General features: G+C 52.8%; 1 pseudogene; it reads left to right on the top strand.

The window, feature by feature from the left end:
- Positions 1–4,005: 4,005 nt before the first annotated feature.
- On the top strand, positions 4,006–4,300 carry LOC102848408 (annotated as a pseudogene).
- The last annotated feature ends 9,510 nt before the right edge of the window (positions 4,301–13,810 follow it).

The raw sequence follows: 13,810 nt of genomic DNA, 5'->3' as shown, positions 1-13,810 counted from the left end.
GTTCTCTGATGCATAGCAGGTAATTGTGAAGACCATGCCCTGGATCAGACACACCTTAGTCTCTAGACTGACATCATCGCTGAATTCACCCAGGTCGCTGCAGGCGTGTGCATGGCACTGTCCTACCCTTTCTGCTAAAGCAGGGAGGCCCAGGGAGGCAGGGGACAGCCTGTCCCTTGTCAGTGTTCCTTCTCTCCGCTGTGAATCAGGAGGTGGGGGGCAGGAGCTCAGGGAAGGGGGCTGCAGTGACAGTCCCTGGACACTGATGAACCCCACCTTCTTCCTTCCCAGAACTCTTCCTGGGTCTGAGAGCTTGCTCACTGGGAGCCCAGAAGGCAGGAGTCCATTGTTTTATCTCCCTCTTCCCAAGACTGCCTCCTTGGCGGGGGTGGGGGTGGGAGTGTGTTTGGAAGAGACCTTGGAATTCATGTGACTGGCAGGACTAGAGCCCCAGGTGCTGTTCTGACCAGGCCCGAGAGACCTGACCAGATGTGTTACTGTGTCCTTGTGGTGGGGCCCATCAGTCATTCAGCAAACGGAGTTTGAGCACCTCTTCAGTTTTAGGTTCTGTCTGTGGCAGCAGGGGCCTCCTCTGTGGATCGGGGGTGCTGCTGGGAGCAGGCCAGGTGCCACAGGTGAGACAGCCTGCAGACTGGAGCCAGAGAGGACCTGCTGGCGGGGATGAGACCGGTGAGCCCCTGAGGACAAGTGTTGGGGAGTGGGGAAAGATCATAGCCTTCTGATCCACCTTGGAGCTTTGGACTTTATCCCGAAGCTGTGATCACACGTGGGAAGGGTGACAGCAGACCAGGCCTTTGCTGGCTCTCGGATGGACAGGTGGGAGCGGCAGGGTGGCTGTGCGCTTGGTGATCCAGGTGAGCACTTGGCTGTCCAGCCGGGATCGTGGGCCAGGGAGCTCTCCAGGAGGTGGGCCAGATGGGACTTGGTGAGAGACACGCCTGGTGGTTTGGTGAAGGAGGGGGGCGTTGCGCAGCTCCCAGGCCCAGGTTGGGAACCTCAGAGCTGTCGGAATGTCCCTGGCCACCAGGACTGGTCAGAGGTTAGTGGCTCCAGCAGAGTCTGTGCTGTTTGAGAATTCTGTCCTTTGCACTGAGGAACCTCAGAGGCTAAGCTTGCTTCAGGCAGGATTGGGAGCAGATCTGTGGAACCCCAAAGCCTGTGCTCACCCTGCTGCCCATACCCCACGTCCTTCCACCTCTACCCCAGCCCTGAAGGCCCTCAGACCTTGCCCGTCCCTGCTGCCAGCCACACACCACCTGCTGCCCTGTAGCATGGGCAAGTATGGGGGACATTCCCACTGGTGCCACTCGTATCTGTATAGACTTCTGTTCCCACCCTGAGGGACAGAGCACTCCCGTCTGGTGCCCCAGCCCTGAGGGGCAGAGCACTCCTGTCTGATGCCACATTGTCCTGCTGAGGGGAATGCCAGAAAAAAGAGTGTCCCCAGGCCTCCCTTGGTGTCTGTCATCTGCCTGATGCTGGGGGCGGGGGAGGGCGCTGAGGGGGGCCTGACTCCAGCCCCTCCCCCAGACTCAGCCTTCTGAGGTTCAGCTCTGAAGTGGCCCTTTGTACATTGTCCTCCAGCGAGGGAGGGGGCTGGCACCGCTGGGCTCAGCGGGCAGGGAGGGAGTTTGCAGGGAGAGGGCTCTGCTGGTGTGGGTGGGCGCAGGCAGCCTACCCTGACCAGACAGGAATGCTCCCTTGGTATCTGTCATCACTCCTCTTCAGGTTCCCGGCACTGTTGGGGACTGTTCTACCATCAGTCAACAACTCTGCATAGAGTGCCTGTTCTGGGCCAGGCACTGTCCGAGGGGTGGGGACAGGCCATCAGCCTGCAGTGACCTGCACCCCTGCTGGTGCTGTTGTGGTGGGCAGAAAACACACACACACACACACACACACACACTGTGAAAGGCTGGAGGGGGAGGGCAGTGTCTCTGAGAAGACAAGGAGGGGCCTGTGGAGGACTGAGGGAGGCAGTGGGAACAGCCCAGGACGCTGAGAGAGAAGCAGAAGCAGAGTGCTTCCAGGGCCATCCTGGGCAGGGCCTGTGGGCCACTAATAACAGTTTGGCTTTTGCTTAGTGTCCCAGGGCCACGTGAGGGCCTGAGGGCCGAGACCTGCTGGAGACTATGGGGTCACCTTGGCTGCCACAGGGACAGAGGGGCTGTGAGGCCGACCCAAGTACTGGAGGAGTGGGAGGGATTGGGCCCTGGGGGTATTTTTGTGAAAGCCCTGCAGAGGGCTGGGACATCTCCTCAGAGGCTGAAGTCTGTTGTGACTCTGGACAGGGCTCTGTTTTGTCTTCCTGGGGTTTGGTGATAGGTTGTCCCCACTTCACAAGTGGAGACTCTGAGCCCTGGGGGTGTTTCACGATCACCCAGAGAGTCAAGGAGTGGGGTGGGGGTCAATCAGCAGCCCAACTGGAGGCCAGATCCCAGGCTTCCTTGCTCCATAACCCGCTGTGGGAGGCCGGCTGGCCAGAGGGAGGTAGGAACCCTCAGCTCTCAGCCCTGACTCCTGGCCAGGCTTTTCCAGGCCTCCCAGACAAGCTCACGCTGCAGGAACACTGAGGCAGGGCCAGCAGCCAGGCTGGGGACGCAGGCCCTGGACAGCTCTCTTGCTCTCCCACCTGGGTTGGCGGGCAGGGAGGCAGTGTAGGAAACAGTGGAGGTGTCTTGGGGATGGGAGGTTTATTCCTCAGATCATCCTGCTGGGCGAGATAAGCCAGATGGGGCCAGGCAGTAAACATTTGTCCAGGGATGGGCAACGTGTTCTTGACTAAGAATCAGAAGGAGCTGAGTTCTTTCTCTCATCACGTGTTCTGTTAATCATTAATATGCGCCCAATTATAAACAGGCTAGTGCTGCTGGCTGGGACCCACCATGGCTGGACCCTGGCCTCCTCTCTCCCTTCTGGGACCCACGGCTGCCCCTCGCATCGCTTCTTTGATACCCCTCCCACCAGACAGCCTCACAGCTCTCCTCTTCCCAACCCCTGGGGGGGGGGCAAGGATGAACCCATATGACAGATGGAGGCATTGAGGCAAGAGGGGTCTTGCTTGTCCGAGGACACCCATTCAGTCATTTGTTTGGTGGTGTTGATTTACCAGTCAGGGAAACGGGAGTGAGTACTTCCCGAGCATGCTGATGGGTGCAGCATGTGCACAGGCCTCTCCACCCATGAATCTTGGGGGTGCTACACCCCCCTCCTGTCCCCAGCATTAATTTATGGCCTTACCTCTCAGTGGGCTGGAGAGGACATTTCTTCCCACAAGAGAGTGAATGTCTCATTAGCTGCAGGCACCCCGTCATGAAGCCCGGTAGGCTGTAACAATCAGATGGGGTCTTCTCCAGGAACCCAGTTTCTCATCCTGGCCAGCCACTCACTGAGCCCAGCCTCTACTCATGCCCCTAAGTTGTGGGGGAGCTCCACTCCGCCAGGTAGTCCCACAAACACAATGGGCGTTCTGGTGACAGAGCACAGGGGCAGGCCTTGCAGGATTCAAACTTTCTTAGCTCCTCTCTTGCTGTCCCCACCCTCTCCTCAGTTTGAGCTGTGGTCCCTTCTGGCTCCTCTGTATGGCCAGGCACCCCACTTTCTGTTCACTCTTACGGGAAATGGCCAGCAGTCTTGTGACCTTGACATAGCTCTGGGCTACTCTTGGTGTGACAGTGGCATGGTGCAGCCTCGGCCAGCCCCTTCCTCTGAACTTCACAAAGGGAAGGAGAGAGAATCAGCCCGACTTCTGGAGTGGAGGTCATACGCCTCAGGGCTGTCCCTCTCACGGGACTCTCGACCTCTCTGCTGGGTTCCAGGGTCCACTGCAGTGACCACATGGATCTCCCAGATCATACCTGTGATAAAGGAGTATATTAGGGGGATGGAGAGGCAGTGCTAGAACTACCCAGCTTCCGTGAAGGCTCTGTGCGCACCACAGCCCATAGGCACCTCCCTGCCCACAGGCACCTCCCTGCCCCCAACATGCCCAAGAGGAAGGTCAGCTCGGCCAAAGGGGCGGTGAAGAGGAACCCAAGAGATCAGCGAGGCTGTCAGCTAAGTCGCCTGGAAACAAAGCCCAAAAAGGCAGCAGGAAAAGAGAGAAGTCTTCTGACAAAAAAAGTGCAAACAAAAGGGAAAAGGGGAGCAAAGGGAAAACAGGCTGAAGTGGCCAGCCAAGAAACCTAAAGAAGATTTACCTGCAGAAAATGGAGAAACTAAAAACGAAGAGAGTCCAGCCTCTGATGAAGCAGGAGAAAAAGAAGCCAAGTCTGGTTAATGTTTGTCTACCGTGTCTTATCATTGGTCCCTGTATCGCCTTTCTTGTACAATCCAGAGGAATATTTTTATCAACTATTTTGTAAAAGCAAGTTTTTTAGTAGCTCTAGAAACATTTTTAAGAAGAAGAAAATCCCACTTCGTCCCACCTTTAAGTGTAAATGCCTTTTTTTTTTAAGAGGTGAGATCATTTGCTGGTTGTTTATTTTTTTATACAACCAGAAAATGTGGGATGTTAAAATTGTGGGGGGGGCTTTGGATGTCAGTGTAACATTCCATGGGGAAAGGGGACAGTTTTTGTATCCCATAATATGTAACATACTTATGACAATTTGGAGTCATAGTTAGGCATTTATGACTTGAACATTTTAACTTATTTTCCATGTTTTTTAGATATCTAAATTAGAACATTGCTTAGTAAAATTTCTTTTTTTTTTGGGGGGGGGGCAAGACAAAGATTTCTGATCAAGCCCAGTAAAATTTCTTCTTAAACGTAACCACTCCCTCTTCATGGCTTTCACCGTGTCAAAACTATGTGAATTCTGTAACATCTTTGGTCTTGGAAGTCCAGTTTTTACTTTCTGATGTGCTGTGAACAGTTGAAAATTTGAATGTGTACTGTGTGTCATAGTAAACTGAATTTGTGGGACTTAATGATGTGACCATTTATCAGCAATTGAAGATATTGGTACTTATTTTCTTTATGAAAACTTATAAATTTAAAGCTGGAAGGTCACTGGAATTTAGAAAAGAATTAAAACTACATAGCCTTTTAGATTTTTGGTACGTGCATTAAGAATTGTGTACAGGTTGTCCATAATGTCTCTGTACTGGCCCTTAAAACAACCAATAAAATAGAAATCATGAAAGAAAGAAAGAAAAAAAGTGGGGGTATATTAGGGAAGGAGCAGTTTAGTTCAGGATCAGAGGCTAATTGGGACACACATCTTTAGTCGGGACGGCTCCTTGACCATGTCTGCAGACAGGCTCCTGCCTCAGCCCTTGGGCTCAGCCCCAGCCCTGCTGGAACCAGTGAGTGGTCCACGAGGGCGCCTCCTGCCTGAAGGCGCTCAGCTCGCTGGCTCTGGGTTGGCACATGCCCGTAACTGCCTTGCTCCAGGGGTCGGGAAGTCCCCTGCTCCAGCTCTCGCCGTCTCCTCCTCCTGCAGTTCTTCAGCTAATCTGTGCCATTTCCAGCGTCACATTGTGGGTTTGGTGTGCGTGTGTCTAGGGGTTTGAATGTTCTCAGTACAGGGATCCCAGCCCCACAATGACATGCTTCAGTCCTGGTTTCTTTTTCTTGGTGGCTATGAGTGTCCCCCCAGACCGCTGATTCTAGATTTTAATCTTTTCAATCCAAATGGGATAACAAAATGGACTGATTCCCTTGTTAGAGTTCCATACACTCGATGGCACATAACAACCACCCCCACCCCCCCACCTCCGCCCGCAGTCACTGGGAGCTCTGCTGGCCTCGTCCACTGGGAGTTTGTTTTGCTGTTTTAACTCACACGTAGCATCTCTCTGGCGGTTCGAATCCACCTGCCGCACTACGGGAGAAAGATGGGCATTCTCCTTCTGTGCAATTTACAGCCTCAGAAAACCTGCTGGAGTTGATTCCATCTGACCAGTCACTGTACGGGAGCCACAGAGGATACAGCTAAAAGGGCCAGGTTAAGTAGTTCCCTGTTGTGCCCACCCTTGGCCCAGAGAGGGGACAGGGGACAGCAAGTCAGAGAGGACTGGCAAAGTCAAAGCCAAAGCCACAGCTGGTACGCCCACCTGTCCCCCGCAGAGGGTTCCTCACTGCTGTCTGGGTCACCTGTATGTACAAACCAGGAGCCTGAGGCCTGGGATGGAGGAAGAGATGGCCTGGGGTGGGGTGGGGGGGGAGCTGAAAGGCAGGGCCACCTCCCCATGGCCTGCACTTGCCACGGGGGCGGGGTTCATAGGTGGAGGTGAAGGGTTACCTCTGCAAAGGGCCGCTATAAAACCATAAAAGCTTTATGGAGGGTGATAAGAGCTGAAACTGTGCCCTCACTCACTGTGGTGCTGTCCAGAGACCCAAGGCCCGTATCAGAGGAAGAGAAGGTGGGCAGTGGTGGCCTGGGGCATCAGAGGTCTCCTCTGAGAGGGTATTGTAGGTAGTAGACAGAGGTAGGGGAGAGTAGTGGGGAGCTTGGGGCCCCAGGGTGGGCATGCCACCACTTCAAGAAAGAGCCCAGCCTTGTCACTTGGATTCTGTAAACCTTAATTTCCTTCTCTGTAAGATGACCACGGGTGTCAGCAAGCATAACATCAGGTCTCCGCCCTGTCCTCACTTTCCCTCCTCTCTCTGTGAACTCTGCCCAGATGCAGGCTGGTGGGAGCAGCCTTGGAGGCCCAGGCATTTACTCCCCACCCCTGGTCAATTCATGGCCTGCCCAGGCTCGTGGGGCCTGGTCAGCATGTGGCAGCATGAGGCTGGAATAGTGCAGCTGGTCCACGGTGTATGCGGACCTGCTGAGGCACACAGTCATCGAGGCGCCACGGACCTCTGGGGGCACAAAGGTCTCTGCTGTGGTCTACCCTTATCTGCTGTGAGCCAGGCCCTGTGCCAGCCACCGGGACACAGGGCTGTCTGCCTTCTGAACAGGAGGACGGCTCTGGCAGGGACAGTGGCTGGTGAGGTTTGCTGTAATCGTACATAAAAGCAAGAGTTGGAGGAGATGGGACTTCTGACTTGGTGGTCTCCCCTGGGGCAGATTCCAGCTGAGTGTGGAATCCCTAAGGCCAGTAGCTTGCCTCTCCCACCTCTGGTCCGCGCTGGTTCCTTCTCTGGGGCCTAAGAGGACTCAAGACTGGAGCCAGGCCCTTCCTGGCTATGCTGTCCCCTTGCCCAGATGCTGTCCCTCCACTCAGTCTCCCTCTGCCTTTCTGGTTGTCAGTGTTTTTGAGGCATTTGGTCCCGAGGGTCCTTCTGAACCATTGTCACTCAGCGCTCTTCCGGCGTCCCCGGCCCCCTCTGATGATCTTTGGTTCCTGCACTGCTTGCTGGGCTGTGGCTACAGGCCCAGGCTCTGAACTGGCCTTTGAGCCTGAGGCTCTCGGCCCAGGTGGTAGCATTCACTTGCTGTGTGACGTTGACCGAGTCGCTGCCCCTCTCTGGGCCTCAGGCCTTGGCAGAGTCACAGCAGGGTTTTCACACTTTGGCCAGTGCACATTTCCTAAAGTCAGGATCTCAGAAAGAAATCCCGTGTGAATGGAATCGCTGAGGGAGCATTTTGCATTTTCTCTGTTGCAGGGCTCTGGTCTTTGCCATTTTCTGTCCACCCTTTTTCAGTAAACCTCACGCTCTGGCCCATGAGTCCCCTTGAGGACGATAGTCCAGGAGAAATGTGTTTGGGGAGAAGTATCTTCAGTCCCCACAGGTCTTCCCACTGGACATTCCTGAGTCTGGCACCACCACGTCCCCTCCCTAGAGCTGTCCACCAGCAGTCCTGCAACCACGGAGCCCTGAGTCCCTCCCACATGGCCTGGTCACGTCCTCCTCGAATGTGGACACGCACTTACCTGGTGGTCACTGCTCCGAGCCCTTTACATCCCTGGCCCCAGCACCAAAGCCCTTCTGTCCCTTCAGGTGTCCCTTTTCTCAGCCCCTTCTGCTGCCTGCTGCCTCCTGTTGGTCACTTAGGCCAGTAAATTTAAATCAAACACCTCAGTCACCTTTCATGTTTCTACCCACTAGCCCCACATGGCTCCAGGTGGATTGGACGACACGAGTCTAGAACACTTTCGCCCTCACAGCATCTTCCTGGGCTATGCTGGTAGCTGAATGGACAGATGGCTCTCAGGCCCTGGTCCCCTGAGGGGTTGTCTGTTTGTCTGGGGAGCCGTGACACTCTCCTCTGATGGGGGTAAGCACAACAGAGACACACCACTTTGGGAGCACTTCTGAGAACTGACTCAACTTTATTGGGGCTACAGTGTGCTTATATACAGGCGAGTAAACAGGAAGACAGGATGGGGTAGATTCATATGAGAAACATTTTATGGATGAGAAAGAATTGAATTAAGCCAACTCTCTTAGAAACTGTACTTTTTATATGTTTGCAACGTTTTATTAAGAACATTTTGCTTCTTTCCTTCAGGGAGGTATGTGTTTTTAGAAATCTTAAGACTGTTTGTATCCTTTTTTTTGGCATGCCTCACATGTAAGTCACATAGTCAACTTCTGAAAACACGTACAATGGGTGACTCTTGGTGCAGAAGCCTTCGGGGACCTGGGGCTGAAGCCAGCTTCCTCTTCACCCCCTACCTCCCCTACGTAGAGGCTGTGTGAGTTCTGGGCCTATCTCCCACCTACGTTCACACAGGTGGGTGGGAAAATTCTCTGTGCCTCGCTTTATCCAAGCCTCGGTCTTCTCATCTGTAAAATGAGCTTAATCCCACCTTTAAGAGGGATAGTAAGGGTGAGGTGTAAGTGAAGCCCAGTCCACGCCGGGCATCTGTGAAGTGTGGAATAAGTGGAAAGCCATTGTTGTTACCACACTGTGGTCTTGGGGGCATTGTTGTTGTTGTTGTTATGTGCCGTCAAGTCACTTGAGACTCATAGCGACCCTGTGTACAGGAGCCCTAAACCCTGCCCTATCCTGTGCCAACCTCACTGTCTCCAACACACCTGCCTCCATTACCCCAGTCACTGAATCAATCCATTTCATCAAGGGTCTTCCTCTCTTTCTCTGTCCCTCCACCCTCCCAAGCATGATGTCTTTCTCCAGAGACTGGTTCCTTCTTGCAGCATGTCCAAAGTATGTCAGATGAAGCTTCAGAATCCATACCTCCAAGGAGCAGCCTGGTTTCACCCTCTCCAGGATTAACCTGTTTGTTTTCCTCGCAGTTCATGGTATAATCAACACTCTTCTCCAGCACCACAGCTCAGAAGCATCAGTTCTCTTTCTATCATCCCTAGTCACTGTCCAGCACTCTGACGCATAGCATGCAATTGTGAAGACTATGGCCCGGATCAGGTGCACCTTAGTCTCCAGCCTGGTGCCGTTGCTCTTCAGTATTCTGGCTATACTATGTATTGGGCTACTAACCAGAGGCTGGAAGTTCGAGTGTGCGAGCTGCTCTATGGGAGGAAGAGGAGGAACTTTCCTCCTGTAAAGGTTTGCAGACTCAGAAGCACCGTGGACGATTGCCCACTGGAGGGCAGTGGGTTTGGACTTTGTGAGTTTTCTGATCTTTGTGAGCAGGAATAAGGCCGTGGGAGGTGGGTCACGGAGGCGGGGTGAGGACAGCTGCCAGTCTCATTCCTGGACGGTGGGAGCCCCAGACAGTCTCTAAGCAGGGCGTGACCCCACCGGCTGGTGGTGGAGGATGATTAAGCTGTTTGGCGTCCAGTGCTGTCCAGTAGAACATGCTGCAGTGGTGTGACTCTCCTCTGTCTGCTGTGTATGAGCCTCTGGGGAGCAGAGCTGGGGTCTTGGGTGGACCAGTGGCCCTTGGAGGAGGGAGGAATCCTCCCCCGCCAGGGAACAGGGGGTGGGTCCCTGCTTTGGGAACCAGCTTTTCTGAGCCATGTGCCAGCCCCTCTGTGGGAAAATTCCCAGCAGCCTGCAGGGGGCTGGGATCAGGCAGGGTGGGTGGGACTTGGAGGAAGGAAGTGCTGGGGGCTGGGCAGTGGACTGGGGGAGAGCTGAGGTGGGCGTTGGACTGAGAGCCTTTGTGCAGGGATGGGAGAGAGAGGTGCTTCAGGGAGGCCCTGGTATTGAGCCGGGATGGAGAGTAGGGGTGGGTGGATCCCCAGACTCTTGCAGAAGAAAGATGGGGTCCCAGTGGCACCCCATTTTTCCCGAGAACTGCCTGGCTGGTTCAAGGCCTGGCCTTGCTTTGCCGAGCCTCGCTCTGCCTCAGTTTCCCCATCTGTGGCTGGATGCAGCAGCACCTCTCCTGCCTGTCACAGGGAGCACCAGGCGTGCAGGGACTCTGTCTGGCCTCCTGGGCACATGGAAATCTCAGCCAGACCTGGCTCCCAAAGCCAACGCTGGGCTGTGCTAGGGACAGAGTTCCTGGGGCTGGTGGTGTGTTGTCCTCCTCAGACAGGCCCCCAGAATCTTGGTTGCTGTCAGCTTCATTTGACAGGCCGCGTGTGGTTGAGTAAGTCACCTAGCCTCTTGAAACCTCCATTTGCTCATCTGTACAATGGGGACACAGCCGCCTCCAGCGCTGGCCCCAGGGATCAACCCTGATTGCGCATCTCCGTTCTTCACCACGGCCATTCCTGGCACAGAGCCAGATTTCGGTCGCCATGGCCTTTAATGCCATGCTGGCTGCCAAGTGACCACCACAGGTAGGCCTGGCCCTCCTGGCACCCTGCACGGGGGACATCACCCATAGGACTGCGTGGAAGGATGTGAGAGGCGAAGGACTAACAGTCTGTTTCTCATGTGGTCCCAGAACCCTGGAGTCTGCTGTGTTCTGGAGCCACCTCCTCCCGCTTCATTCCATGTGGGATCCTGGAACCCCACGCTGGAAGGCTCTTCTTCTGTTCCAGAGGCCTGTCTTTTTATCCCAGAGACTACGACATGCTTTCCTTGGTCCCGTGGAAGGGATCAGAACCATGGCAGAAGATCCAGGGATGCTGATCTAGGTCAGCAGAAAGATTATCATGCAACCCAGTCTTGCATGGAGTGGTCTGTACTGAGAACTGGACAGACGGAGCCAGATGGACACTTAGCAGGCTGCTGGCCTGGAGAGGAAGCTTGGGAAATACTCTTACTGAAGACCCTTCTGATTGCAGGCATGGTGCCTGGCTCCTCGGAACAGTCCCAGTTCCTGAGTCCTGGCTTTAGGTTCACAAAGCCTGACAAATGGCCGAGAAATGGCCACCTGGTGATGGTTGCTGGTCAGTGGGAAGTGGCCAGTCTTTTAACAAAGCCAGCCAGCAGCAAGGCCAGCATGCGCAGTGGGTCTTCTTCGGCACCTGGTCATCTGGCAGGACATCCAAGTGGAAATGAAGAAAGGAATGGGCATTTGCTGAATGCCTGCCACTGCTGGGCTCTGCAGGCAGCTCTCTCATGGACCCCATATTTCTATAGCTGAGAAATGAGGGGCTCCATGACTTACGAGAGGACACACAGCTGATACATCACTGCCTACAATTCAAACCCAAACCTCCCACCTTCTGCAACAGGCTTGTATTTATTGAGCACCTACAGTAAACCTCAGAAGCCCTGGTAGCTTAGTGGCAAAGAATTGTGTAGCCAATGCAAACGTACATGGTTCGAATCCACCAGCTGCTCCGTGGGAGACAGATGGATTGTCTCCTCCAGGGAAATGTACTACCTCTGAAAATCCCCTGGAGGTTCAGCTATGGGTTGATTCCAGTTTGACAGTAAGCAACAACTGTATACCTACGTAGCTTCCCAATCGTTTGTATGGGCTAAGGAGCTCATTGGAGTCTCATGATAATCCTATGAGACCCCAAACCCTTCTGCTATCAGAACAAGCAAACATTGCATAGATTAAAATCAGCAGTGGTGTGTGTCATCCTTCTATATTGGGTGTGTTGAGCAGATAATCTGAGAAGCTGGACTGTATCAAGAAGAACGTGGCATCCAGATTGGTGGACTCATTAACGTTCTGTGGCATCTAAATGTTAACCTTGCTTGCTGAAAGCAAAAGGCACTTGGCAGCATTTCCTGTTCTGATGAACAGCAAAGACCTCAGTATGGATTACACCTCAGCACCAAGAGAACACAAGTCGTTATTAGCTGGGCTCAGAAACAACTTCATGACAAATGGGCAGAAAATTGTTAAGGATTTCCTTTTACGTGGACCCAGAGTCACTGTACCAGAAAGAATTGACTGACACTGAACAATTTCAGGAAGTGCCATGTGAACAAGAGCCCGTGGTAATGAAGGAGGAAGTAGAAGCTGCATTGAAGGCACTGGCAAAAAATAAGGCCTCAGGAATCTATAGGATAGAGATTGACTTGTTTCATTTAACAGACGCAGTCTTGGATGCACTCACCAGTCTATGCCAGGAAGTTTGGAGGACAGCAGTCTGGCCAACGGATTGGAAGAGGTCCATATTTGTTCCCATTCCCAAGAAATTCCCACTGAATGTGGAAATTCTTGAACAATTGTATTAATATAACATACAAGCAAAATACCACTGAAGATCATTAAAAAACGGCTAGAACAGTACATTGATAGGGATCTGCTAGAAGTTCAAGCAAGATTTAGAAGAGGCCATGGCACCAGGGATATTATTGTTGATGCCAGATGGATCCTGGCTGAAAGTATACTAGAAGAATCTGTGTTTATGCTTTATTGATTATGCAGAGGCATTTGACTGTGTGGATCATGACAAGTTGTTGCTGACATTGAAAAGAATGGGAATCCCAGAGCACTTGACTGTGCTCATGCGGAACCTATACCTGGACCAGGAAGCTGTTGTGTGAACAGAGCAGGGGAACACTTCATGGTTTGGAATTGGGAAGGGAATACTTGAGGGTTGTATTCTCACTCCATACCTATTCAAGCTGTATGCTGAGCAAATTGTCTAAGAACCTGGACTCTGTGAGGAGGAGTATGGCATCAGGACTGGAGGGAGACTCACCAATAACCTGCATTATGCAGATGACACAACCTTGCTTGCTGAAAGTGGGGAGGATTTGAAGCACTTGTTGCAGAAGATCAAGGAATGCAGCCTTCGGTATAGATTACATCTCAATATTAATTAAGAAAGGTTCTTACCACTGGACTGATAGGAAACGTCATGATGGATGGAGAGGAGATTGAAACTGAACAGCTTCGTCTTGCTTGAATCCACAATTAACAGCTTTGGTACGAGCAGTCAGGAAATAAGGAGACATATTGCACTGGGAAAATCTGCAGTTTGAGATCTCTGCACATTATTGAGGAGTAATGATGTCACTTTGGAGACTTAAATCTGATTCAGGCTATAGTCTTTCCAGTTACTAGCTATGCATCTGAAGCTTGATAGTGAATAAGGATGACAGAAAAAGAATTGATGCCTTTGAGTTGTTGTGCTGGCGAAGAGCACTGAACGTCCCGTGGATCTTGGAGAGGGAGCAGCCAGTATTCTTTGGAGACAGGAATGAGGAGACTTCGCCTCTCATACTTTGGGCATGTTGCTCGGAGGGCTAATCCTTGGAGAAGGACATGATGCTGGGAATGGTGGAGGGTCAGCGAAGGAGAGGAAGACCCTCAGCCAGGTGGACTGACGCAGTGACTGCTGCAGTGGGCTCGTGTGTGTCAGGAAGTGTGAGGATGGCGCAGGACAGAGCGGGGTTCAGATCTTTTGTTCATAAGGTTACTATGAGTCGTACTCAATGGCACCTAACTAACTAACTAACAACAACAAAAACAACAGGGTTGCTGAATTGGAACTGATTTGACAGGACCTAGTTAGGAGTCGATCACTTCTTGGAAAATCGTGATTGGAAGGTAGAAGGCCAGCAAAGGAGAAGACCTCCGTCAGTGAGGTGGATTGACACAG

Source organism: Elephantulus edwardii, unplaced genomic scaffold, assembly GCF_000299155.1.
Source record: "Elephantulus edwardii isolate Elephantulus edwardi_28Jun2011 unplaced genomic scaffold, EleEdw1.0 scaffold00086, whole genome shotgun sequence".
Lineage (NCBI taxonomy): Eukaryota > Metazoa > Chordata > Mammalia > Macroscelidea > Macroscelididae > Elephantulus > Elephantulus edwardii.
Note: the sequence above shows the minus strand (reverse complement) of the source record. Positions and strands in the feature narration are given on the sequence as shown.